Source organism: Xiphophorus maculatus, chromosome 7 (genome assembly GCF_002775205.1).
Source record: "Xiphophorus maculatus strain JP 163 A chromosome 7, X_maculatus-5.0-male, whole genome shotgun sequence".
NCBI classification, from domain to species: domain Eukaryota; kingdom Metazoa; phylum Chordata; class Actinopteri; order Cyprinodontiformes; family Poeciliidae; genus Xiphophorus; species Xiphophorus maculatus.
The window spans coordinates 2,192,913-2,218,818 of NC_036449.1; the positions used below are offsets into that span (position 1 = coordinate 2,192,913).

The window sequence follows — 25,906 nt, forward strand, 5'->3', positions numbered from 1 at the left end:
CCACCCTCAGGAAGTCATCACAACATGGCTCCTCTATTAACCCTTTAACAGATTTTACCAGCGTTGCTCTGATAATTAGCTCCTATAATGAGCTCAGCAGTTCCACTAGGTCTTTGCTAACTGCTGCTGACTAGTCTGAAGGAGCTGAGTGGGGGGAGGACAGCTCTGTGAGGCAGAAACTTAGAATCTTGTAAGCTACAGCTCTGAGGAGGAGCTGTGTCTTGAAGGCGGGGCTAGGTCCCCCCAGGTATTTCACACAGCTTAATGGTGGCCATGGCAGATTATAGGAGTAAAGGATTTCTCAATTGCTTTAATCTCCTCAGAATTTTATTTGATGAGGGGATCAACTTAAAACACGATGTAAAGCTCAAAAAGTCAATTTACCTTCACTGGCAATTTAATGTGACAATACAGGAAATAAAGATTTAAAAAAATCTCAGCTCTGGCTGATAGAATGGACAGGAAATGTGGTTTTATGTAACTTTATGTAACGACTTGACTGAGGATAATATAATATGTTGGTGAACTGAAATATTGAGTTTATACAACTGGGATTTTGACATGCCTGTTTGTTGCTGTTTTTTAAAATTATATTTCATTTCATTTTTTTTCCTACAAAATAATTTCCTGCCTCCAGCCGTTTCATTTTGTCCTCCTCCTTGGTTTCTATTGTAATGGTGTTGAATCTAGCAACTTCTCCATGCCTTTGATTTATCCTAAATATCTTCAGTGTGAGTCAGGGGTTACATTTGCCTTCTCAGAAATGACTGGCACCACAGGAACGAATGTCTGACGCCAAAACCAGAAGAAAACAGGAAAACAGAAACCCAACCCACTCCTTTTAGTAAATGAGTTGACAGCCTCGTCCCAGGCATGTGCTCCCGTCTGAAATGTTACCAAAGCTTCTGGAAAGCTTGACTGAGTTCTGTCAGCCCTTTGATTCACACACTGTGGAGGAGGTGGGGAAGCAGATGAATGGTGCTTGAATGAGTGGGTGGGGCAGATGTGAATGACTCCAGCAGGATGATTTCCATGGCAAAAAAATGACTCATGTTTATTCTGGACAAACAGCCAAAACATGCAGCCAAAAGGCAGGGAGTAGAAAGACTTTTGTTCTGTCGCCGTCACATTTAGGCCAGTATGTAAACGAAGAGCTGCTCGGGTGACATTAGTGGTTTCAACTGCCAGCGTTCACTTAGTGATGACATGTGAGCACATTTCATCTCTCCGCCTGCGCGTGTAAATAGTGAGTTTCATAGCGAAGAGAAGGCACATCTAGAGGAAGTGAACCAACCGCCAGCGGGGCAGATCCATTTGAAGTCAGGCATCACAGTTAGAAGTTCTCCAAAAGTCAAACAAAGAACATCCTCAGTGTGATAGTTCTGCTGTGCTGCAGGTGTTCACCTGCTGGCCTTCAGGTCAACACAGTAACCGACGGTGAAGTTTGTTCCTGTGCAACTGCTGCTCCTGCTGCTGAGGAAAGCAGTTCATGTCATCTCTGTCTGAGCCGGAGACACGTTTAGTCACGAGGTTTGATTTAAAGAAACAAAACCTGCTCAGGTGTGCAAACATTTAAAGGCACAGTTCACTCTTCATATTTCAGGTCCATGATCCCTTCCCTGGTCATACTGTGTTCGTGTGAAACATGTTGAGCAACTGTAACTGTTGAAATAGCTTTTTCTATCAGCTCTCTACTCTGGGTAGTAATGCAAAAAGTCAGATATGTATGATAGTCATGGCCACACCACATTTACTAAGCAGCAATTTCTCTAAAAATAAACTAACTCTATTTAGTTAACCCCCAAGGCTTCCAGCATAAAGGGCTGGTTAAAAAAGCTCCCAGTATTTGATTCTTATCAGGCTGAACTGGATCTTCTGATCACAAACCAAACAACACTGGGTTGTTCACATCACATTCACATGCATTTTATTTAAAGTTAAAGTCATTTCTTTTCACTGCTGCCTCCAAAGACCACTCTTTCCTCTCTGCCTATAGCTGATACTTATATTAGCATCGTGTCACCTGACATCTGGCTGCTCTGTGTGCTGACATCATCACAGCTGACCTCCAGCGGGCCGTGCGTTGCAGCGTCCGCCCCAAATCCACGCTCCGGGGCTTAAAAGTTATCAGTGGATGTCAGGCTCTGTTTAGAAAAGAAATCAGGCTTTTTTTTTTTCTTTTTTAAGAAAACAAACACATTCTTGGCTGCTGTGGGGACAGAGGCAGCTTAAATGTCGATTTCCTGTTTGTGCCATGTTTGTTGTTCTTCTGTAAAGTTTCAGATCTTTGCTTGGTGGCTCCCACTGCTCACTGCTCCGCTTTGGTACAAACTTTGTTCGTGTGACATGGAGAAGTAGAAACCTCCAGGCAGCAGAAAGAACCAGGAGGACGGCTCCGCCGGTCGCCTGGAAGACGGTTTTTATATGCACACATACAGCAGCAGGACGTCACTCAGACTCTACGTCTTAGAGTCTAAGACATCAGGAAACACACAAATGTTGTGTGCTAAAAAAAATAAAAGAGGGAGTGAAAACCGACTGGAGAATTCTGCCTGAAAATAGTTATTGCATATTTTTCTACTTCCATGTCTTCAGGGCAACTTCTGCTATCTTACCGGATGTTCAGTTAAATTAAATTAAAATATATATATTTTATTCATCTTGAAGGGAAATGTTGTAACTCATATTTTTTCAGAGTTATTGGAGATGGTGATGGCTGTGGGCAGGACAGAGCTCCTCTAGCCGTCTGTATTACTGTGACTCTGCAGAAACCTCTAACTAAAGACATTCTGTTTTCCCAAGACAGTCTCATGAAGAGGATGGTCAGGGTTGTCCATAATTTGATGTAAGATCATATTTTTTGCATCATAATCTCCAGAGGTTCCACAGTCATCCCCAGAACAGAACCAGAGCAGAACCAGAAAAGAACCAGAAAAGAACCAGAACAAAACCAGAACAGAACCAGAGCAGAACCAGAACAGAACCAGAACAAAACCAGAACAAAACCAGAACAGAACCAGAGCAGAACCAGAAAAGAACCAGAACAAAACCAGAACAGAACCAGAGCAGAACCAGAATTCTTTATCAGGTTGCTGAGCTTTTATAAATCCCTGTTTCTGATGCTGCTGCCCCAACAGACGACAGCATCTACAGCATCTTGGTAGAAACCCTGAATGATCTTATCATCCTCAACAAGTCCAGTCTGCTCTGTTCCTTCTTATAGATGCTTCACTGTTGCGTCTCCAGTCCAGGCTGTTGTCCAGATGAACACCAAGGTATTTATATTCCTCGACCACTTCCACTTCTTGTCCCAGAATGGAAATATGGTTTGATCTAACTCTGTTTCTCCTGAAATCTACAATAATCTCCCTTGTTTTGTTCACATTTAAGATGAGATGATTGTTCCCTCCCTGACACAACGCGCTCCACCAGCTCTCTGTGCTCAGACTCTTGTCCATCTCTGACACATATGGCAACTACAGAGTCATCTGAGTATTTCTGTAGATGAGAGAAGTCAGACTTTTGCAAGAAGTCTGATGTGTAGACAGTGAAAAGGAGTGAGGAGAGTACAGAGCTCTGTGGTGCTCCTGTGTTGCTGATTACCTAGTTAGACACTCAGTCCTTCAATCTCAGTCCTCTCATAGATCCAGGTGATTGTTGAGGCATCTGCCTGTGTCTTCTGGAGTTCCTGACAAAGCAGATCAGGCTGAATTGTATTAAATGCTCTGGAGAAAACTTGGACATTTCTGAGTTTCAAAAGTAAAAGAAAAAATGATTTCCAAGTTGCTGCGACAGACTGGCGACTTGTCCAGGGTGAACCCCGCCTCTCGCCCGGAACGTTAGTTGGAGATAAGCACCAGCAAAACTCCTGACCCCATTAGGGACAAGAGTGTTAGAAAGTGAATGGATGGATTTCCAAGTTGTTTTTTTCAAGAACATTTCTGAGATTAATCTTAAAAATTTTTTTTAAAGTTTTTGTCTGGTAGAAATTTAGTCTTTTTTTTTCTAAAATATTCCTGATATGACATCATAAAACTCTAACTCAAAGGAGTGTTCAGTGCTTTTAGATCTGAAACTTTTTGAAATTCTGACTGCAAATAGATATCAGAAATAATTCCCAGAATGTCTTCCTTATTTATCTCCTCTGTTAAAACCTGTAGGACTTCATGTTTTTCTTCTGATAAAAAAAACTAATACTAGATATGTTTATAAATCTTTATTTGTTTTTTTTTTTGTGGAGGAGAGATTTAAAGAAGCAAAGAAAAGCTTGTTGATCACTGAGAGAGAGAGAGAGAGAGAGAGAGAGAGAGAGAGAGAGAGAGAGAGAGAGAGAGAGGGGGGGAAGAGAGCAAGAGAGGAAACTGCATGTGAGAAATCAGCAGCACACACACACACACACACACCCGGAGCATTAACCATGCTCACGAGAATCTGAAAGAAAGACAGAGAAGTGAAGGAAGAAGGCAGAGGGAGGGGAAAAGGCAGGTTTAATGAATTCAGGCGAGAGGGGAGAGATGGAGCGTCTGCTGAGGATCCAGTGGCCGCTGCTGCTGCTGCCGCTGCATGTAGCTGAGCGTTTGCAGTGAGGACGTCTCTGTGGCTCGCTGGGAACCAGACACCAGTCCTGCACAGCCACAACTCCGCGTCTGTGAGACACGGGCTGGAGGACTGCCTGAGCCGGCAGGGCAGAGACCGGGGATGGTGGACGGTCTGGGCTGGGATCAGCAGAGCCCACAGGTAGGACAGACTCCGTCCCTCCGTCCCTCCGTCCCTCTCTTTCTCTCTCTCTGGTGTGGAGGAGCGTCCTGGTTTCTCTCTTCGTCTGCGTGTGTCATCGGATGTTTGTTGCTGTTTGACTCTCGTCCGGTTTTGGCTTGCTTTGACGCATGTCACATGTTTTGTCTGAATTTCTCCCTCGTGATTCTTAAACTTACATTTTATGCTTCCTTATCGCGCCGTTTTGTGAAGTCGACGGGTTGCTGCTGAGCCAAGCAGCATTTCAGCACATGATGCGATCAATACTGTAGTCTGATCAGCTGGTGTTTAATGAAAGCAGCAGACATTCCCTCCCTGGGTCAGGTCACACTTTGCCAGAGAGAAACATCTGGTCAAAGACATCCTTCAGTCAGAGCTCCCCATGTTGAGAGGAGGCTCATTACTAAGAAATGATCATGAACAATGAGTTCATGATCAGTTCTGAACTCATTTCTGAACATTTTGCATCCACTTCAAGCTAATTCTGACTGTAGTTGTTTTGACCAAGAGCTGCACAGTCTTACACTCTTTAATCCCAGCCTGCTTGATTCAGAGCGACGGTTTAGTTGGAGGCAGCCGATGAATTTCCTCTCACACACCTAATCACATCTCATAAAGCAATCCCCAAATGTCACGGTTGCTGTTTTCCTGGACGGAGCCCACTCAGTGGATCGCCGTCCGACTATTCTGTGTGGAAACACGATCTGTGAGCTGGAGAGGACAGAGCTGAGTGGAGAGTGGATGTGAGCAGGGCGTGTTGGGAGGATCATTTAACTGCACTCTGAACATGTGGCTCACGCTCTGAGTGTCAGGATGGGACGCATGCATCGGTGTGCTCTGCATGGGCCATGCGCCTGCTTTAGGTGAGAGGACTGGACCTGAGCATGCTGCTGGACCCCTCTGATGATGAGCCACCAATCAGGACGAGGCTTAAGAAGGAAAAAAACAAAACAAACACGGCAGTTTGTCTGGATGAATACTCACTTCGCTTCCACAGGATGAAACACGGAAGGTTCTGTCAGGAGACCAGAAACTCACTGACTACTGATCCACTCTCTCAGCAGAGATGGTTGCCTTCCGGGGCTGTTTGAGCCCTTGTGTACCGTATTCTGTGTAATCAGGACAAAAACTCCCGTTTGTTTTTGTTCTCACTGTGATTCAAACAGAACCAACACACTGAGCAAATGGCTGCACCCGACAACTATCATGGAGAAACAGAAATGTTTTTGCTGTCATCATTCAAGTGGCCAAGAAAACAAAAAAATCTGCCAGGAAGTAAACTTAGTGTTTGTGTTGGGACAAAAAGCCCAAGGCCGAAGGGGCAGTATTATGTAAAATCTTTTTCAGCTCTACATCATGTTATGATATTATTCTGTCATCAAAAACCTACCTGGAGTTTTGCCTTAATTATTTCATGCATGTTTGAGAAATCCTATAATCTCCCATGGCAACCAATCAGCTGTGGAAAACACCTGGGTGGACCTAGCTCCGCCTTCACAGCACAGTTCTTCCTCAGAGCTGCGGCTGCCAAGCCTCCGCCTCACACACCCCAAATCTCCCCCCACTCAGCTCCTTCAGACTAGCCAGCAGCAATTAGCAAACACCTGGCGGGACTCATTATAGGAGCTACTGCTCAGAGCAACGCTGGTCAAATTTATTAAAGGGTTAATGGAGGAGCCATGTTGTGATGACTTCCTGGAGGTGGAGTTTCAGAAAGAGCAGGAGGTTTTAAAGAGACAGAGGCCCAATTTCAAACCATTAAATTAGGAAGTCAAATTTCTTTTAACTCATATTTGATCTATAGCAGTTTTGTAACAACTAAAGTTAACATACAACACTGACAGATGTTTTGGTGAAGATCCGTCTGATTTTGTTTTTAATCACAAGATCCCAGGTCAGGTGTCCAGGCAAAGGGTTTGGGTTAACATTTGTTTCACATGACAGAGATGATTAATCATAGTCTTGTTATCTCATGAAAGGTTTTTAAAGGATTTAAAGCAAAGTACAATATTTGGACCCAAAACACAGAGTGAACATGGACAGGTACTGTGCCTCCCAGAAGTATTCACACATTTTAAACATTTGTCCCTTTCCAGCACCAAGCTTCAGCGCATTTTATGTGACAGAGCAAAATAAAGTAGCACAGCTTTGGGACGTGGAAGGAAAATATGAATTATTTTACAAATAAAAAATCACATGTCATGCAGTCAGTACTTTGTAAAAGCACCTGTGATTGTAGAGACAGCTGCACTGCGGTGAATGCAGCTTTAGAACAGAAATGTCATGTGATGATCTGATTACATTAATCTAAAAACAATACTACTGAAATAGTTTAATATCATCTATTTATAATAGTATGTTACAGTGTTAACATATATATAGTATATTATTATTGCTATTATTGTTGCTATTGGTAAGCTTATTTTAATATATTTTTGGAAGGTTTGTGTGAGCCTATGCATGTCTGACGCCTGAATTTCCCCTCCGTGGGACAATAAAGGCTATTTATATTCCTATTTGATTTCTATTTTTATTTCCACACTTTAGATTCAGACAGCCAGACATGCTGAGGGTGATGAGAGAACACATCTCAGTCCTTTCAGAGTTACTCTTTTCCAAATCAGCTGCTTCATGTATTTCTAAAATTTTTTAATGAGTTTCAGGATCAGATAAAGGCTGAACTTCCTGTTGAGTGTCAAGTGGTGAGATTAAATCTAAAGTAAAACCACACAGAGATACTGTGATGAGCTGAGGTGCTCAGAATACACAAACACGGAATTTAAGGATTTTCTTCCATTCACTGCCTGCATGTTGGATCTGTTTTACACAGCTGGTCCTTCTGCATGTGTCGCCGTCACAGTGGGATTCAGACAAACCTCATGTCTGGACAGCAGATTGATAAAAATTGGTGGTTCATGAAAAATATTTCATTGTATCTGCATTACCTTTATGATTCTTTTTTTCTGACTGTACGAACATTGATCATTGGATCACTGCCTTCAGAGAATGTTGATGCTGCACATGTTTACAGAATATTTCTATAATTTTAGCAGAAAGTTTTTAATCCATAGTTTCTATAATTTAGCAAATCTTATTTGTCTTACTTCCTTCAGTATATTAATTTTTTTTTGTCCAGCTGAACAAAATGAAACAGTAAAAATCCAAACAGCTGTCATCTTGTTGAGTGGTGCCAGTTCCCTTATAAATTAGGTCAAATTATGATTCATTGTAATATTAAATATACAGTATATGCGTACAGTGAAAAACATGGCATGTCCCTTCAGAGAATTTGATGAACTCTCTCAGGACACACTGGGGGCGTTTCTATAGTAACAAATTGCAGGACTGGTAAGCTAGCCACTAGCATGATCAACACATTGAACTGGTTAAAAGCAAACATACAGCAGTGAGCATTAGCAGGAAAAAGAAGCAGTCTGTCTCAAGTAGAACATGTTCTGTATGTCCTCAATGGGCTGCCGTCTGTAAAGTTACACAGTAAGAAATGAACAGAAATGATCTGGGTTTTTTAGCCTGTTAGAGAGTAAAAAAAATGTGGATGTTAATTTTTTTAAAATAATACTTTAACCATGTTTTTCATACATTTAGAAACATGAGTGTTCCAAACTAAATATTTCATTCACAAGCTAATTCAGAAGCATTTACTTTTCATACTAAATATATACTTTCCAAGCTAAATATTTAGGTCAGACCTCAATAGTTGCGAGCTGAACATTTTTGCTCATATTTATAGATATTAGTTTGAAAATTTAATATTTAGTTTGCAAGTGAAATATTTAGCTTCTTAACTAAATATTTAATTAAAAAGCTAAGCATTTAGTTTATAAATTAAATATTTATTTTGGAACTCTGTATTTACAAATGTGTCCATAACATGGTGAACATATTTCTTTGTTCTGTATGATAAATTATTGCTGTTAATTTTATACTGTAACTGTACAAGCGGCAGCCCAGAGTTCTGCTTCACTGACTACGTCCAGCACAGTTTGTCAAGCAGTTCATCTGCCAAAAAGCACTGACACCGATTCTTCACTCCATCAAAAACTGTGAAAAAAAAAAAGATTAATATCACATGGAGCCAAAAATAAGCACAGGGAGGAACAATGGACAGCTGTGTGTTCACATGACGGATCCTAATGCTTCCTTAAAATGTAGCAGAGTCTGTTCTTACAGGGACTTATTTTGTAGAGACGCTGTGATGGAGTTGATGTAAAAACCAACAATACTTTAACACACTTACATCAGTAGTGTTCTGTGAGAAGCAGTCTGCCCTGCCTCTGCTGCTGAACAGGCTTCATACATGATTTTGTAGTTTAACATTCAGTTTATCTGAAGCACATGGAGACCTTAAGGTGGACCTGACTCAGATCCTCCCAGCTGCCCTGAGCGCAGACGGAGCTTTCTGTCGGCAGTAATGCTGCTTTAATGGAGCTTGATGACTTGTGGAGTGAAAAAGGCAACAGCAGAAGAACAGCAGAACACTCTCAGCTCCGAACTTATGCAGCGTTTTATGACATACCAGATGTGCTCAAAATAAAGTTGTTGTTTGAACACATTAAGCCTTGATGAATCAGTCGCCCGTGTAGCTCTAGTGCTGCTTTTAGTCCTCCATTCTGATGGAGATATTAATTACATAAATTCTTTGTGTTGATGTCTGATGACATCACCAAAGTTTGGTGTCACTATATAAAGCTTTCCATTTCAGCTGTGATGTTCAAGCTGAATGTTGCTTTTCTTAATGATCTGGAGCTTTAGAAAAGTTCTTCTCACATTTCAGCACAGACAGGATCCAACTGAACACACAGACACGTACAGGACCTGATCCTTCCACTCTGAACCGGATCACTGAGGACTTGTGGGTCGATAAAATGATGGCAGAACAGGACGGCTGAGAGGACTGTCTGATTCTAGTTTGGAACATTTAAGAGCTTGATTTGGTTTAAGAAAATTCTACTGTATTTGCAGTTAATTCCTAACAGCTAACAGTTTTTTTAAAAACAGCAAAAATATTCTTTGAAATTATTTTGTCTTCAATCAATCAATCAAGTATGTTTGTATAGCACATTTCAGCAGCAAAGCACTTCACATCATAAAAAAACCAAAATTACAAAGTTATGAAGAAACAAATGAACAAAACAGTCACTGGCCTCGTTTTCTTCAGTAAGCCAATCTGTTGGTGAGATGACGTCACATTTATGCAACTGTTCTTTTAACTTTACTATTGAAAACAAGCAGCTCAGTAGCTGATAAACTAATAACGGTAAAAAGTAAAGCATCAGAAAACTTCTGATATTCATAGAACAAGAAGAAAAAAATTGTTTTTCTTTTTCTTGCTTCATTTCCTTCTTTATGTCCATATGTCAGTTGGAGGTTCCTTCTGTTCTCCACCTGTGACCTTGTTACACCTTATTAAAAATAATAATTAAAAAAAATCAAGATTACTATAGAAATATGATGTCACGCTTTCTTTTCTTGTTTTATGTAAGTCATTACCATCAACATCAGTTTGAGTTATTTGAATGATAAAATCAAGAATTGATTTTGACATCAAACTGCAGCAGTGCTGTATTTAAAAAAAAAACTGAATTGGTGTCAGACTGTTCTATTCAATTTATGTGGAAACAAACTAATCCAAGAATTCAATTTACTTCAACAATACAATACAATTGATCTAAAAAGTCGACACATTTCTGTCAGAATACCAAGTTTTCATAATGCAAAAAAGAGACAATTTAAAATTATCATTTTTTTTAACCACCATAATTTAATTTCGATTCAAGTTTATTCATATGATTCACAACAAATCTTCAGCCATTTCATAAAACAAATAGAACCAGTTTCTGTGCAGGACTATAAACTAGATCTGAACCAATTGCAGCTTTTTGGCCAATCACCAATTACAAATCTTTAGAAGGCCTGAACTGCAGATTCCGATTTTGACCAATACCAATTGTTTTTGTCTGAAATATTGCTAAATGTAGCAAGAAAGTCGCAGAAGTTGCAGAAGTGCATGCAGGCATGTTGCATGTTAACTGCAAACAGACATGACCTGATGTCAGTCAGATCTCTCTCACAGAGGCTGATTTTTAGACCTTTGCTGAGGTAGATGAGATCAGGGGATAGAGTGGGCTTCAGGGATCAGTGATTGGCCGATTACTGATCTCCCAAAATCCCAAAATAAATCAGCCGGCTGATAAATTGGTACACCCCTAATATAACATCAAATCAGTTCATTCCAAACAGATAGACTCACAGTGAGTTACTTATGTTCCAAATCAGTATTTGTTCTTAAACAAGTTGAGGTCGTTATTTGTTGTTAAATAGTCTCCCTAGAAACTCTTGCCTATTCCAACCCTCCTCCTGAATGAGCATGTGGAGATGATGGAAAGTCACCTGAACTGACTCATTATCTTTACCACAATCCCTTCTGCAGCTGCAGTGGGAGGGAAAACAGGAAGAAACTTTCAGCAGAACCAGACTTGATTAGAAAACAAACCCAGACACATAAAACTGAAAACCACTGACCCAGGAGAACTTTACATCTCTCCTTTACTACTTAGGGCTGGTCTGCATTAGCAAAGACAAGAAGGGACGATGTAGAGGCTCCAGTGGTGTCTTTGGTGGGTTTATCCAGGAGAGAAATACAGCCCAGTAAAATCTGCAGAATGAAACAGCACATACAGTTTGTCAAGGCATATTATCTGTAGGAAAAGAAACATGATGTTATTGGTATCAATAGCTCAGCCGATTCTCCCTCCAGTCACAGCTGGGCCAGCTGCAGCTCCTCTGGAGAGAGAAGCAGAGTGAACATAAAGGAAACAGCAGCAATATGTTCAGATGAAGAATAGTAAGAGTAGAAGAAAAAGGAGCAGAGTGAGGAACAGTTATCACCATGTCTTCCAGACATGTCCTTGATTGGACATCAAGTTCAGCTAAAAACCAAACCAACCTGAGAAGGAATGACAGCGAAACAAAGCAGCAACAACCCAGGTACAGCAATGGGTACAAAATAAAAATGAAGACTTTGCTGATTCTCCTCTGGGAGAAGTTTAATGGCGTCTCACATTTCGACTTGGTGCTGTTGGTTCTACACAGAGAGTTCTCCACATGGATCAGACTGTAAGAACATGTCCTGTACACGGCCTTAACAAAGTTTCACTTTTCCTCGCATAAACTCAATCTTTTTCTTGATTTTGAATGCATGTTTAGACTCAATTTGATGCTGACAAATAAATTCCTCCTGATTTTTTAGGACAAAATTGTATCATATTTGAGGGGGCGTGCCGTGGTGGCGTAGTGGTTAGCGCGACCCATATTTGGAGGCCTTGAGTCCTCGACACGGCCGTCGCGGGTTCGACTCCCAGACCCGACGATATTTGCCGCATGTCTTCCCCCTCTGCTTCCCCATTTCCTGTCAGCCTACTTGTCATATAAGGGACACTAGAGCCCACAAAAGACCCCCTGGAGGGGGTGGAAATAAATTTAAAAAAATTGTATCATATTTGAAACATTTTATAATTTCATCCAACGCCAATTCCCTGAAATACAGTGATCCCAGATTATGATGCTGCCCCTACCCTACTTCTGTCAAGGTTTTCTTTCTTTTTTTTTTTTTGCAAAAATGTGAATGTATTTAAGGCCTAAAGTACAAGTGTGTTTTCATCAGACCATCGTCCTTAAAGGTGTTGAAAGTTCTAAAGAGTCTTGGATGTTTTCTTTAGAATAAGAGGCCAATGCCTTCATAATCCAGGTGTGGAGTGAACTTTTGAAGAATTTTGATTGTTTTTTTAATAGCTTTAGAGAAACAGTCAGGTTCTGTTGAGTCAATGGAGACGTGCATGAAAAGACACAAGCAAACCTGAGAATAAAACCTTCCATTGAAAGGACAAAACAGATCTGAATGTCAAAGGACTAAAATGATCCAGTTCTATTTTATTCTCCATCTTCTGAGTTTTTTCGGATCAGATTTTCTCCTTGTGCCTGCTGTTCTCTGTTATTCTTGTTGTGTTTTAGTTTCTCTGTCATTTCAAAGGGAGCACCTCCCTCAGGATCCTGCTCCATAACACACACCGTAAGATTCTCAGTCTGAGCAGGAGGCATGTAAACGTCACACCGCCTGTCACTCTTCTTCTAATATAGTGGAATTAGTTGTTGTGGAGAGTCTGGCCTTTCCATCCCTTTCCCAAACCCCCCCTGAATTTTACACACAATCACCCAGTTGCCATGACAGCCATTCCTTCCATAAATACTCTGGTATTTGTGAGGCTCCATCTCACAAATACCACCGGGTGGAGAACAGAAGGCCTCGTGTGAGGCAGCAGAGTTAATCACAGATCAATTGGCAGCATTCTCATGGTTGGAGGGTTTCTGATTCCGCTCAGCGTGGCGTCCATCACACAACAGAGATTTCCTTTGGATCTCTTCTTGTAAACTCCATGGTGTACACCTGCTGCAGGCGAATGGCCATTGCAGGACCAGAGGATGACTAATCGCCTTCATCAAGTTACAGGACGAGAAAACACCTGAGTTGTTAGAGAAAGCATTTAGAGTGAAAAAATATATAAGTGGAAATACTGAGAACGGGAATAGGATGTAGTATGAAGTAAGTCTTTGGAAGTCCTCACAAGAGCTCAGCACCAGTTCTTTATGGTCGTGGAAGCTGAACGGGTTCTCAGGTTGCAGGTGATATCAGAGGCACAAACACCATGTGGAAGAACAGCAGGTTGATTCAAGTCCAACAGAACACCAGCGGCAGGCCCGGCTCCAAAGGTTTGTGATACATGATCAGCTTGTTCTTAAGGTTTCCGTTTGTCATCGCATTGATTTTAAAATGTTACTGCTCACTTTTAAAGTTCTTAAATGTTCTAGCCCCAACGTGTCTATGTGATCTCCTTAACATCACAGAGCAGCTGCGGTCAGCTGGCTGGTTTCTCCTCGATGTTCAGAGACCCGAAACAAACGTAAAGGTGGAACCTGGAACTGCTGCTGCGCAAGTTACTCAACAGGTTGTTGCTAGGTAACCAAGGAGCGAGCTAGTTGATGCCACAAACCTAGCTTAGCTCGCTGTGAGAGGTTGAGCAGATAAACCCTTTCCTCTGCCTACATCCCCCAGAATGCTGTGCGGTTCTGGATTGGATTTCAGTGATTATTTTACTTATTGGATATTCTATCAGATCTATTATCTATTGATATTGATTGTGTGTCTATTGCTACATATATTGTTGTTGATTTATTATCCAGCCCTAGAGTTTATACCGCTCAGATCATTCAAATATCAGCTAAAACACATTTTTCTTTTCTGGTCTGTGATTGATTCTGTTTGAGATACTTCATAGTTCTTAGAAATCTCCATTTACTTTCATTACTGTTTTACTCTGTTTGCTGTTTTATGATTATTATTGTAATTGTTAAGCACTTTGATCAAGTGTTCTTTTTAATGTCTATTCAACATTGAATTGTAGTCCTGTTGGGACTTTGGATGTAAAATACTCCCTCACTTTAAATGTATTTATATGGCATATTCAAGAAAAATAAGTCTAATTTACTAAATATGTCAATTTAGTTCATTTTCATCAAGATCTTGTGTGTTCTGTGGTTGGCACTGTACACTAAAACATTACATGACTGTACTGGGCTGAAAACGGCCCACTTAACATAACCAAAAGTGGTCAAAATGATCATAAAGCAGTTCTAACTGGGTTGTAATTTTAGAACCAGCCATTTGCTTCTTCTGGATTTTACAGGATGAGAAAACACCTGAGTAGTTAGAGAAAGCATTTACAGAGAAAAAATATATTTTTGCTTTAATATCTATGCAAAACCAAAGCCTTGTTACTCTGCCCTTGGCAGCAGCATCTGGCATCAGAAGTTAAAAACTGGAATGACTTCATCATTTTACTTCTACTGTTGATCCCATAAGAGCATACATAAATATGAGAACGTTCCAAAATATGATTAAATACGATTACTGTGAGCAGTTAAGCTGTAAAAGTCCTACTTTGTTAATGTTGCAGGTGATCTGAAGAAGCCTTTTTAAAAACGGATTGGTTTCTTTCAGAGCAGCATTTGTGTTTCTTCAGCCTAAAAGGTACTTAATTTTTTATTGCTACTGTGGCGGCACTAGATTAAAATCAGGAATATTGTGTAATTTAAATTTCTGGACCCAAATAAGTTGCTCCACAGCGCCACCCTGGGACTTTCACCCAGGGAATATTACCTTCTTCTTAAGGCACACAGGTTCGGTCATGCATCGATGGACACATCCGAGACAGTTTCAAATGTGCAAAAAGCTGTTTATTAAATTCTTTTAAAATACTCTTGTTTTTAAAAGCAGTTCATCCTAACAAAAAAAAAAAAAAAAACTGAAGAAAACAGAAGAAACTACAGTTGCTGAGGTTACCGGCAGAAGGGGCCACTATAGGGACGGCATCCACCAAACAAAAACCCTTTAAAGCACCAGACGCAGTGAGACAACCCAAACTCAGGAATCACGGCACACAGAGGAGGGAGACACCGTCACCACACCAACACCGGACCTCAGCAACTGCCAACGGAAAAAGACAATTAATAAATGCAACAACCATAAACTTAATACAACAAAAGAAAAACAGTATCAGCCCAAATAAATAAATAGTTATATAAAGAACCAAAAGGGACTGGAAACAAAATAAAGAAAACATAGAAAATGCAAGTTAAATTAAAGCTGCAAGCAGCCTCGAGCGGCCCTCGCAGCAAGCGCCGCTCCGGCCTATTGGCCACCGCGGGGGTTCCGGCCACCGCAGAAGCTCTCGCTCGGTTTCCAGAGCCGCAGCCCGCTCCCCACCGCGGAAGCTCCGCCGCAGTTTCCAGCACCGCCGCCCGCCAGCCGCCGCAGAAGCTGTCGCGCATTTTCCCCGCCCGTCCACCGGGCGACACGCGTGAATGCGTTCGGCGGCGGTGCCCGACGACCGTCGAAAAATCTGGCGCAGATCGGTCGATGCGTCGAGGAGATACGGCCCATGTATTAACTTAGGGGGCGCAGTGGAGCCAAATTACATCTCAAACCCGTCGGGCTCTTTAGAGGTGAACAAAGGTCATACATATCCAGTTTGGCGCCAATCGGATGATCTATGCATGAATAAGAGCCAAACGTATGCATATGGCGAGGGACTGATATTCGCCATTTGGCCACGCCCACACGGTTCAGCCAGCAGCGAGCATTGACAGAGTTTATCATCCGAATCATCTTGATTAGGTCAAGAGAGCCATAAACGGAGCTTTCCAAGGAAAAAAACGGCACTTCCTGTTCTGAGGGGGCGGGGCTTAGATGACGTCATAATATGATGACATAGGGTCGTCAAGGATCCCACCAGGGTCACTCGTGCAAAGTTTGGTGCAGAAGTTATCGACCGTTCACAGTAAAATACGAGACTTCCTGTTGTCAGAGGGCGTGGCCTACGTGATGTCATCATTTGACCATTGGATATTATTCTACACCCGAGGATGATCAATATCTCAAACTTTGGTGTCTCTGTGATTTTTTGTGTTAGAATTACAAATTATTTAATTTTTTCCTCTTTAATTCAACATTGAACTGTCATTCCGTAGGGCAATGCTGCCCTCTGGTGTCGATTTACTGAAATTACTGAAATAGTTTAATTATTTCAGTAATTCGACACCAGAGGGCAGCATTGCCCCACACATGACAAAATAATCCCCTTTGTAATTGACTGTGTAACATATTACACAGTCAATCACAGGGGATCTTTGAGCCTTGCTAACCCCACTTCAACATGCTCCAAAACTCACCAATTTCATAACTTTAAATTAAACATGCCTTATGATCAGACTGACCGAGTTTGAAGTCGATCAATCGAAATCCCTAGGAGGAGTTCGATCAAATGCGAAGGCTGTAAACGTCAAAATTGAGGTCAAATGAACTTCAATCTAAAATGGCCGACTTCCTGTTGGGTTTAGAGCATGGCTCTAAGAGACTTTTTTGTACGTCCCGACAAGATACACATGTGTACCAAGTTTCGTAATTCTAGGTTTAAGCATGGCTTGGGGCTGTTCATTTAAAATACTCTAGGGGTCGCTATAGAAAAATTAGGCCACGCCCACCAAATATCTCTATGGATTCCTGTTCGGGGATGGATAAGGATCCATCCTAGTGAGTTTGGAGCAGCTCACCCCGAAACTGTGGAATTCAGAGCCAAACGAAATTCGACGGCGTTCGCAACGCCGCCACGCCCACCTGCTTCATCGCAGCCGGTCGGGGTTGGAATCCACAACACACCAACATGTCTTCTGTCTCTGGACACAGTTTCATGTTGATTAGGTCAAAGGGCTAAGATAGCGACCGTTCACAGTAAAACATTACACTTCCTGCTCTCAGGGGGCGTGGCCTACATAAAAAAAACATTTCACTGCAGGGTATTTTAGGACACCCGATGTCGATCAATCACTGAAAGTTTGGTCCCTCTATGTGTTTTTGTATAGGAAATATAAGAGGTTTTTGTTTCATGGCGTGTAGGTGAACTTTGACCCCTGCTAACCCCCCTTCAACATGCTCCAAAACTCACCAATTTGATAACTTTAAATCAGACATGCCTTATGATCAGACTGACCGAGTTTGAAGCCGATCAATCAAAATCCCTAGGAGGAGTTCGATCAAATACGAAGGCTGTAAACGTCAAACTCGAGGTCCAAAATGGACCTTCAATACAAAATGGCCGACTTCCTGTGATACTTGCACTATGACATTACTTGTAAATTCTGAGCGTGTTAGTGAGCTCTACAACTGTACCGAATTTCAAGTCTCTACGATGAAGTAAGTGAATAGCAATGGGTCTTTTGAAAATTGCTAGGTGGCGCCGTTGAGCCAATTTGTTTGCGATTTTTGCGGCGACCTTAAAATACGAAATTTTTAAACTCCCCGTATGCATCCGCCAAGTTTGGTGAGTTTTTGAATATGCTAAAGCCTCCAAAAAGGCGCCTCTTTGGGGGGGCAGAAAAATAAGAATAATAATAATAATAATTAAAGCTGCAAGCAGCCTCGGGCGGCCCTCGCAGCAAGCGCCGCTCCGGCCTATTGGCCACCGCGGGGGTTCCAGCCACCGCAGAAGGTCTCGCACGATTTCCAGAGCCGCAGCCAACTCCCGACCGCAGAAGCTCCGCCGCAGTTTTCAGCACCGCCGCCCGCTAGCCACCGCAGAAGCTGTCGCGCATTTTCCCCGCCCGTCCACCAGGCGACACGCGTGAATGCGTTCGGCAGCGCTCCCCGACGACTGTCAAAAAATGTGGCGCAGATCGGTCGATGCGTCGAGGAGATACAACCCATGTATTAACTTAGGGGGCGCAGTGGAGCCAAATTACATTTCAAACCCGTTGGGCTCTTTAGAGGTGAACAAAGGTCATACAGATCCAGTTTGGCGCCAATCGGATGATCTATGCCTGAATAAGAGCCAAACGTATGCATATGGCGAGGGACTGATATTCGCCATTTGGCCACGCCCACACGGTTCAGCCAGCAGCGAGCATTGACAGAGTTTATCATCTGAATCATCGTGATTAGGTCAAGAGAGCCATAAACAGAGCTTTCCAAGGAAAAAAATGGCACTTCCTGTTGTGAGGGGGCGGGGCTTAGATGACGTCATAATGTGATGACGTAGGATCGACGGGCATACCACCAGGATTACTCAGGCAAAGTTTGATGCAGCTCGGTCAAAATATGTGGAATGTAGAGGCAAACGTATACGAACGGCGTTGCCGCCATTGAAAACACTTGGGACTTTAAAGCAAGCGAGACCAACTTCCTATCTGTCATCCAACACAGAATCAACTTGATTAGGTCAAGAGAGCCATAAACAGAGCTTTCCAAGGAAAAAAACGGCACTTCCGGTTCCGAGGGGGCGGGGCTTAGATGACGTCATAATGTGATGACGTAGGATTGACGGGCAAGCCTCCAGGATCACTCAGGCCAAGTTTGATGCAGCTCGGTCAAAATATGTGGAATGTAGAGGCAAACGTATACGAACGGCGTTGCCGCCATTGAAAACTCTTGGCACTTTAAAGCAAGCGAGATCAACTTCCTATCTGTCATCCAACACAGAATCAACTTGATTAGGTCAAGAGAGCCATAAACAGAGCTTTCCAAGGAAAAAAACGGCACTTCCGGTTCCCAGGGGGCGGGGCTTAGATGACGTCATAATGTGATGACTTAGGATTGACGGGCAAGCCTCCAGGATCACTCAGGCCAAGTTTGATGCAGCTCGGTCGAAACATGTGGAATCTAGAAGCAAACGTATGGCATCGGCGTTACAGGTCACTTCGCCACGCCGCCACGCCCAGCTGCTATCTCAAAGCCGGTCGGGGTTGGAATCCTCAACACACCAACATGTCTTCTGTGTCTGGACACAGTTTCATGTTGATTAGGTCAAAGGGCTAAGAGAGCGACCGTTCACAGTAAAACATGACACTTCCTGTTCTCAGGGGGCGTGGCCTAAGTGATGTCATCATTTGACCATATGGTATTGTAAGCCACCTGATGTCGATCAATCACTGAAAGTTTGGTCCCTCTATGTGCTTTTGTATAGGAAATATAAGAGTTTCGTGTTTCATGGCGAGTAGGTGAACTTTGACCCCTGCTAACCCCCCTTCAACATGCTCCAAAACTCACCAATTTGATAACTTTAAATCAAACATGCCTTATGATCAGACTGACCGAGTTTGAAGTCGATCAATCGAAATCCCTAGGAGGAGTTCGATCAAATACGAAGGCTGTAAACGTCAAAATCGAGGTAAAAAATGGACGTTCAATACAAAATGGCCGACTTCCTGTGATAGTTGGCTTATAACATTAAATGTAAGTTCTGAGTCTTTTGGTGAGCTCTACATGTGTACCAAATTTCATGTCTCTACGATGAAGTACGTTCATACCATTGTGTCAACAGAAAATTGCTAGTTGCTGCCGTTCAGCAATTTTTTTTGCGATTTTTGCGACAACATTAAAATTCAAAATTTTTAAATTTTCTAGTCGCCACCGCCAAGTTTGGTGAGTTTTTGAATATGATAAAGCCCCCAAAAAGGCTCCTCTTTAGGGGGGCAGAATCGTAATAATAATAAGAAACAGTACAGATACAATAGGCCTTCGCAGCGCTTTGCTGCTCGGGCCTAATAATAATTAAAGCTGCAAGCAGCCTCGGGCGGCCCTCGCAGCAAGCGCCGCTCCGGCCTATTGGCCACCGCGGGGGTTCCAGCCACCGCAGAAGCTCTCGCACGATTTCCAGAGCCGCAGCCAACTCCCCACCGCAGAAGCTCCGCCGCAGTTTCCAGCACCGCCGCCCGCTAGCCACCGCAGAAGCTGTCGCGCATTTTCCACACCCATCCACCGGGCGACACGCGTGAATGCGTTTGGCAGCGCTCCCCGACGACTGTCAAAAAATCTGGTGCAGATCGGTCGATGCGTCGAGGAGATACGGCCCATGTATTAACTTAGGGGGCGCAGTGGAGCCAAATTACATTTCAAACCCGTCGGGCTCTTTAGAGGTGAACAAAGGTCATACATATCCAGTTTGGCGCCAATCGGATGATCTATGCCTGAATAAGAGCCAAACGTATGTATATGGCGAGGGACTGATATTCGCCATTTGGCCACGCCCACACGGTTCAGCCAGCAGCGAGCATTGACAGAGTTTATCATCCGAATCATCGTGATTAGGTCAAGAGAGCCATAAACAGAGCTTTCCAAGGAAAAAAATGGCACTTCCTGTTGTGAGGGGGCGGGGCTTAGATGACGTCATAATGTGATGACGTAGGATCGACGGGCATACCACCAGGATTACTCAGGCAAAGTTTGATGCAGCTCGGTCAAAATATGTGGAATGTAGAGGCAAACGTATACGAACGGCGTTGCCGCCATTGAAAACACTTGGGACTTTAAAGCAAGCGAGACCAACTTCCTATCTGTCATCCAACACAGAATCACCTTGATTAGGTCAAGAGAGCCATAAACAGAGCTTTCCAAGGAAAAAAACGGCACTTCCGGTTCCGAGGGGGCGGGGCTTAGATGACGTCATAATGTGATGACGTAGGATTGACGGGCAAGCCTCCAGGATCACTCAGGCCAAGTTTGATGCAGCTCGGTCAAAATATGTGGAATGTAGAGGCAAACGTATACGAACGGCGTTGCCGCCATTGAAAACTCTTGGCACTTTAAAGCAAGCGAGATCAACTTCCTATCTGTCATCCAACACAGAATCAACTTGATTAGGTCAAGAGAGCCATAAACAGAGCTTTCCAAGGAAAAAAACGGCACTTCCGGTTCCCAGGGGGCGGGGCTTAGATGACGTCATAATGTGATGACTTAGGATTGACGGGCAAGCCTCCAGGATCACTCAGGCCAAGTTTGATGCAGCTCGGTCGAAACATGTGGAATCTAGAAGCAAACGTATGGCATCGGCGTTACAGGTCACTTCGCCACGCCGCCACGCCCAGCTGCTATCTCAAAGCCGGTCGGGGTTGGAATCCTCAACACACCAACATGTCTTCTGTGTCTGGACACAGTTTCATGTTGATTAGGTCAAAGGGCTAAGAGAGCGACCGTTCACAGTAAAACATGACACTTCCTGTTCTCAGGGGGCGTGGCCTAAGTGATGTCATCATTTGACCATATGGTATTGTAAGCCACCTGATGTCGATCAATCACTGAAAGTTTGGTCCCTCTATGTGCTTTTGTATAGGAAATATAAGAGTTTCGTGTTTCATGGCGAGTAGGTGAACTTTGACCCCTGCTAACCCCCCTTCAACATGCTCCAAAACTCACCAATTTGATAACTTTAAATCAAACATGCCTTATGATCAGACTGACCAAGTTTGAAGTTGATCAATCGAAATCCCTAGGAGGAGTTCGATCAAATACGAAGGCTGTAAACGTCAAAATCGAGGTAAAAAATGGACGTTCAATACAAAATGGCCGACTTCCTGTGATAGTTGGCTTATAACATTAAATGTAAGTTCTGAGTCTTTTGGTGAGCTCTACATGTGTACCAAATTTCATGTCTCTACGATGAAGTACGTTCATACCATTGTGTCAACAGAAAATTGCTAGTTGCCGCCGTTCAGCAATTTTTTTTGCGATTTTTGCGACAACCTTAAAATTCAAAATTTTTAAATTTTCTAGTCGCCACCGCCAAGTTTGGTGAGTTTTTGAATATGATAAAGCCCCCAAAAAGGCTCCTCTTTAGGGGGGCAGAATCGTAATAATAATTAAAGCTGCAAGCAGCCTCGGGCGGCCCTCGCAGCAAGCGCCGCTCCGGCCTATTGGCCACCGCGGGGGTTCCGGCCACCGCAGAAGCTCTCGCGCGTTTTCCAGAGCCGCAGCCCGCTCCCCACCGCAGAAGCTCTGCCGCAGTTTCCAGCACTGCCGCCCGCTAGCCGCTGCAGAAGCTGTCGCGCATTTTCCCCAAATTACATCTCAAACCCGTTGGGCTCTTTAGAGCAGAACAAAGGTCATACATATCCAGTTTGGCGCCAATCGGATGATCCATGTGTGAATTAGAGCCAAACGTATGTATATGGCGAGGGACTGATATTCGCCATTTGGCCACGCCCACACGGTTCAGCCAGCAGTGGGCATTGACAGAGTTTATCATCTGAATCATCTTGATTAGGTCAAGAGAGCCATAAACAGAGCTTTCCAAGGAAAAAAAGGCACTTCCGGTTCCGAGGGGGCGGGGCTTAGATGACGTCACAATGTGATGACGTAGGATCGACGGGCAAGCCTCCAGGATCACTCAGGCCAAGTTTGATGCAGCTCGGTCAAAATATGTGGAATGTAGAGGCAAACGTATACGAACGGCGTTGCCGCCATTGAAAACTCTTGGCACTTTAAAGCAAGCGAGACCAACTTCCTATCTGTCATCCAACACAGAATCACCTTGATTAGGTCAAGAGAGCCATAGATGAAAGTTTCCAAGGAAAAAAATAGCACTTCCTGTTCTGAGGGGGCGGGGCTTAGATGACGTCATAATCTGATGACATAGAATTTTCAGACATCACACCAGCATCACTCAAGCCAAGTTTGGTGCAGCTCGGTCGAAACATGTGGAATCTAGAAGCAAAAGTATGGCATCGGCGTTACAGGTCACTTCGCCACGCCGCCACGACCAGCTGCTATCTCAAAGCCGGTCAGGGTTGGAAACCTCAACACACCAACATGTCTTCTGTCTCTGGACACAGGTTCATGTTGATTAGGTCAAAGGGCTAAGAGAGCGACCGTTCACAGTAAAACATGACACTTCCTGTTCTCAGGGGGCGTGGCCTACGTGATGTCATCATTTGACCATATGGTATTGTAGGCCACCTGATGACGATCAATCACTGAAAGTTTGGAGTCTCTGTGACTTTTTGTGTTAGAAATACCAATTTTTTATTTTTTCCTGTGTATTACAAAATCGAAGAATTTCATCTGCAGGGCAATGCTGCCCTCTGGTGTCGAATTACTGAAATAATGAAACTATTTCAGTGGCCAGCAGAGGGCAGCATTGCCCTACAAACGACGAACATGTACTGTTTATTATGTAATTACACAGAAGATCTCTCTAATTCATTCTGAGGGGGCGGGGCTTAGATGACGTCATAATATGATGACATAGCATTGTCAGGCATCACAACAGCATCACTGAGGCCAAGTTTGGTGCAGCTCGGTCGAAACATGTGGAATCTAGAAGCAAACGTATGGCATCGGCGTTACAGGTCACTTCGCCACGCCGCCACACCCAGCTGCTTCATCGCAGCCGGTCAGGGCTTGAATCCACAACACACCAACATGTCTTCTGTCTCTGGACACAGTTTCATGTTGATTAGGTCAAAGGGCTAAGATAGCGACCGTTCACAGTAAAACATGACACTTCCTGTTCTCAGGGGGCGTGGCCTACTTAAAAAAATAATTTCACCACAGGGTATTTTAGGACACCCGATGACGATCAATCACTGAACGTTTGGTCCCTCTATGTGTTTTTATATAGGAAATATAAGAGTTTCGTGTTTCATGGCGAGTAGCTGAACTTTGACCCCTGGTAACCCCCCTTCAGCAAGCTCATACAGTCACCAATTTGATAACTTTAAATCAGACATGCCTTATGATCAGACTGACCGAGTTTGAAGTCGATCAATCGAAATCCCTAGGAGGAGTTCGATCAAATGCAAAGGCTGTAAACGTCAAACTCGAGGTCCAAAATGGACCTTCAATACAAAATGGCCGACTTCCTGTTGGGTTTAGAGCATGGCTCCAAGAGACTTTTTTGTACGTCCTGACATGATACACATGTGTACCAAGTTTCGTAATTCTAGGTTTAAGCATGGCTTGGGGCTGTTCATTTAAAATACTCTAGGGGTCGCTATAGAAAAATTAGGCCACGCCCACCAAATATCGCTATGGATTCCTGTTCGGGGATGGATAAGGATCCATCCTAGTGAGTTTGGAGCAGCTCACCCCGAAACTGTGGAATTTAGAGCCAAACGAAATTCGATGGCGTTCGCAACGCCGCCACGCCCACCTGCTTCATCGCAGCCGGTCGGGGTTGGAATCCACAACACACCAACATGTCTTCTGTCTCTGGACACAGTTTCATGTTGATTAGGTCAAAGGGCTAAGATAGCGACCGTTCACAGTAAAACATTACACTTCCTGCTCTCAGGGGGCGTGGCCTACGTAAAAAAAAAATTTCACCACAGGGTATCTTAGGACACCCGATGACGACCAATCACTGAAAGTTTGGTCCCTCTATGTGTTTTTGTATAGGAAATATAAGAGTTTTCTGTTTCATGGCGTGTAGGTGAACTTTGACCCCTGCTAACCCCCCTTCAACATGCTCCAAAACTCACCAATTTGATAACTTTAAATCAGACATGCCTTATGATCAGACTGACCGAGTTTGAAGCCGATCAATCGAAATCCCTAGGAGGAGTTCGATCAAATACGAAGGCTGTAAACGTCAAAATCGAGGAAAAAAATGGACGTTCAATACAAAATGGCCGACTTCCTGTGATAGTTGCACTATGACATTACTTGTAAATTCTGAGCGTCTTAGTGAGCTCTACAACTGTACCGAATTTCAAGTCTCTACGATGAAGTAAGTGAATAGCAATGGGTCTGTTGAAAATTGCTAGTTGCTGCCGTTGAGCAATTTTTTTTGCGATTTTTGCGGCGACCTTAAAATTCAAAATTTTTAAACCGCCTAGTCGCTTCCGCCAAGTTTGGTGAGTTTTTGAATATGATAAAGCCCCCAAAAAGGCTCCTCTTTGGGGGGGCAGAATAATAATAATAATAATTAAAGCTGCAAGCAGCCTCGGGCGGCCCTCGCAGCAAGCGCCGCTCCGGCCTATTGGCCACCGCGGGGGTTCCGGCCACCGCAGAAGCTCTCGCTCGGTTTCCAGAGCCGCAGCCCGCTCCCCACCGCAGAAGCTCCGCCGCAGTTTCTAGCACCGCCGCCCGCTAGCCGCCGCAGTAGCTGTCGCGCATTTTCTCCGCCCGTCCACCGGGCGACACGCGTGAATGCGTTCGGCGGCGCTCCCCGACGACTGTCAAAAAATCTGGTGCAGATCGGTCCATGCGTCGAGGAGATACGGCCGATGTATTACCTTAGGGGGCGCAGTGGAGTCAAATTACATCTCAAACCCGTCGGGCTCTTTAGAGGTGAACAAAGATCATACATATCCAGTTTGGTGCCAATCGGATGATCCATGCGTGAATTAGAGCCAAACGTATGCATATGGCGAGGGACTGATATTCGCCATTTGGCCACGCCCACACGGTTCAGCCAGCAGCGAGCATTGACAGAGTTTATCATCCGAATCACCTTGATTAGGTCAAGAGAGCCATAAACGGAGCTTTCCAAGGAAAAAAACGGCACTTCCGGTTCTGAGGGGGCGGGGCTTAGATGACGTCATAATATGATGACATAGGGTCGTCAGGGTCCCGCCAGGGTCACTCGTGCAAAGTTTGGTGCAGAAGCTATCGACCGTTCACAGTAGAATTACAAATTTTTAATTTTTTCCTACATTACAAAATTGAACTCTGTCTTTCCGTAGGGCAATGCTGCCCTCTGGTGTCGAATTACTGAAATAATGAAACTATTTCAGTAATTTCAGTAAT

At 43.5% G+C, this 25,906-nt stretch overlaps 1 protein-coding gene across 3 annotated transcripts in view; it reads left to right on the forward strand.

The window, feature by feature from the left end:
- The first annotated feature begins 4,368 nt into the window (after positions 1-4,368).
- dgkg (diacylglycerol kinase gamma) overlaps positions 4,369-25,906 on the forward strand; it is a 121,315-nt gene continuing 99,777 nt past the window's right edge. For 2 of the 3 annotated variants that reach the window (XM_023336820.1, XM_023336821.1), the window contains exon 1: positions 4,369-4,737. The gene's annotated coding sequence lies outside the window, so the exon portion shown is untranslated. The remainder of the gene's footprint in view (positions 4,738-25,906) is intronic. The other variant, XM_023336822.1, reaches the window with a different exon arrangement.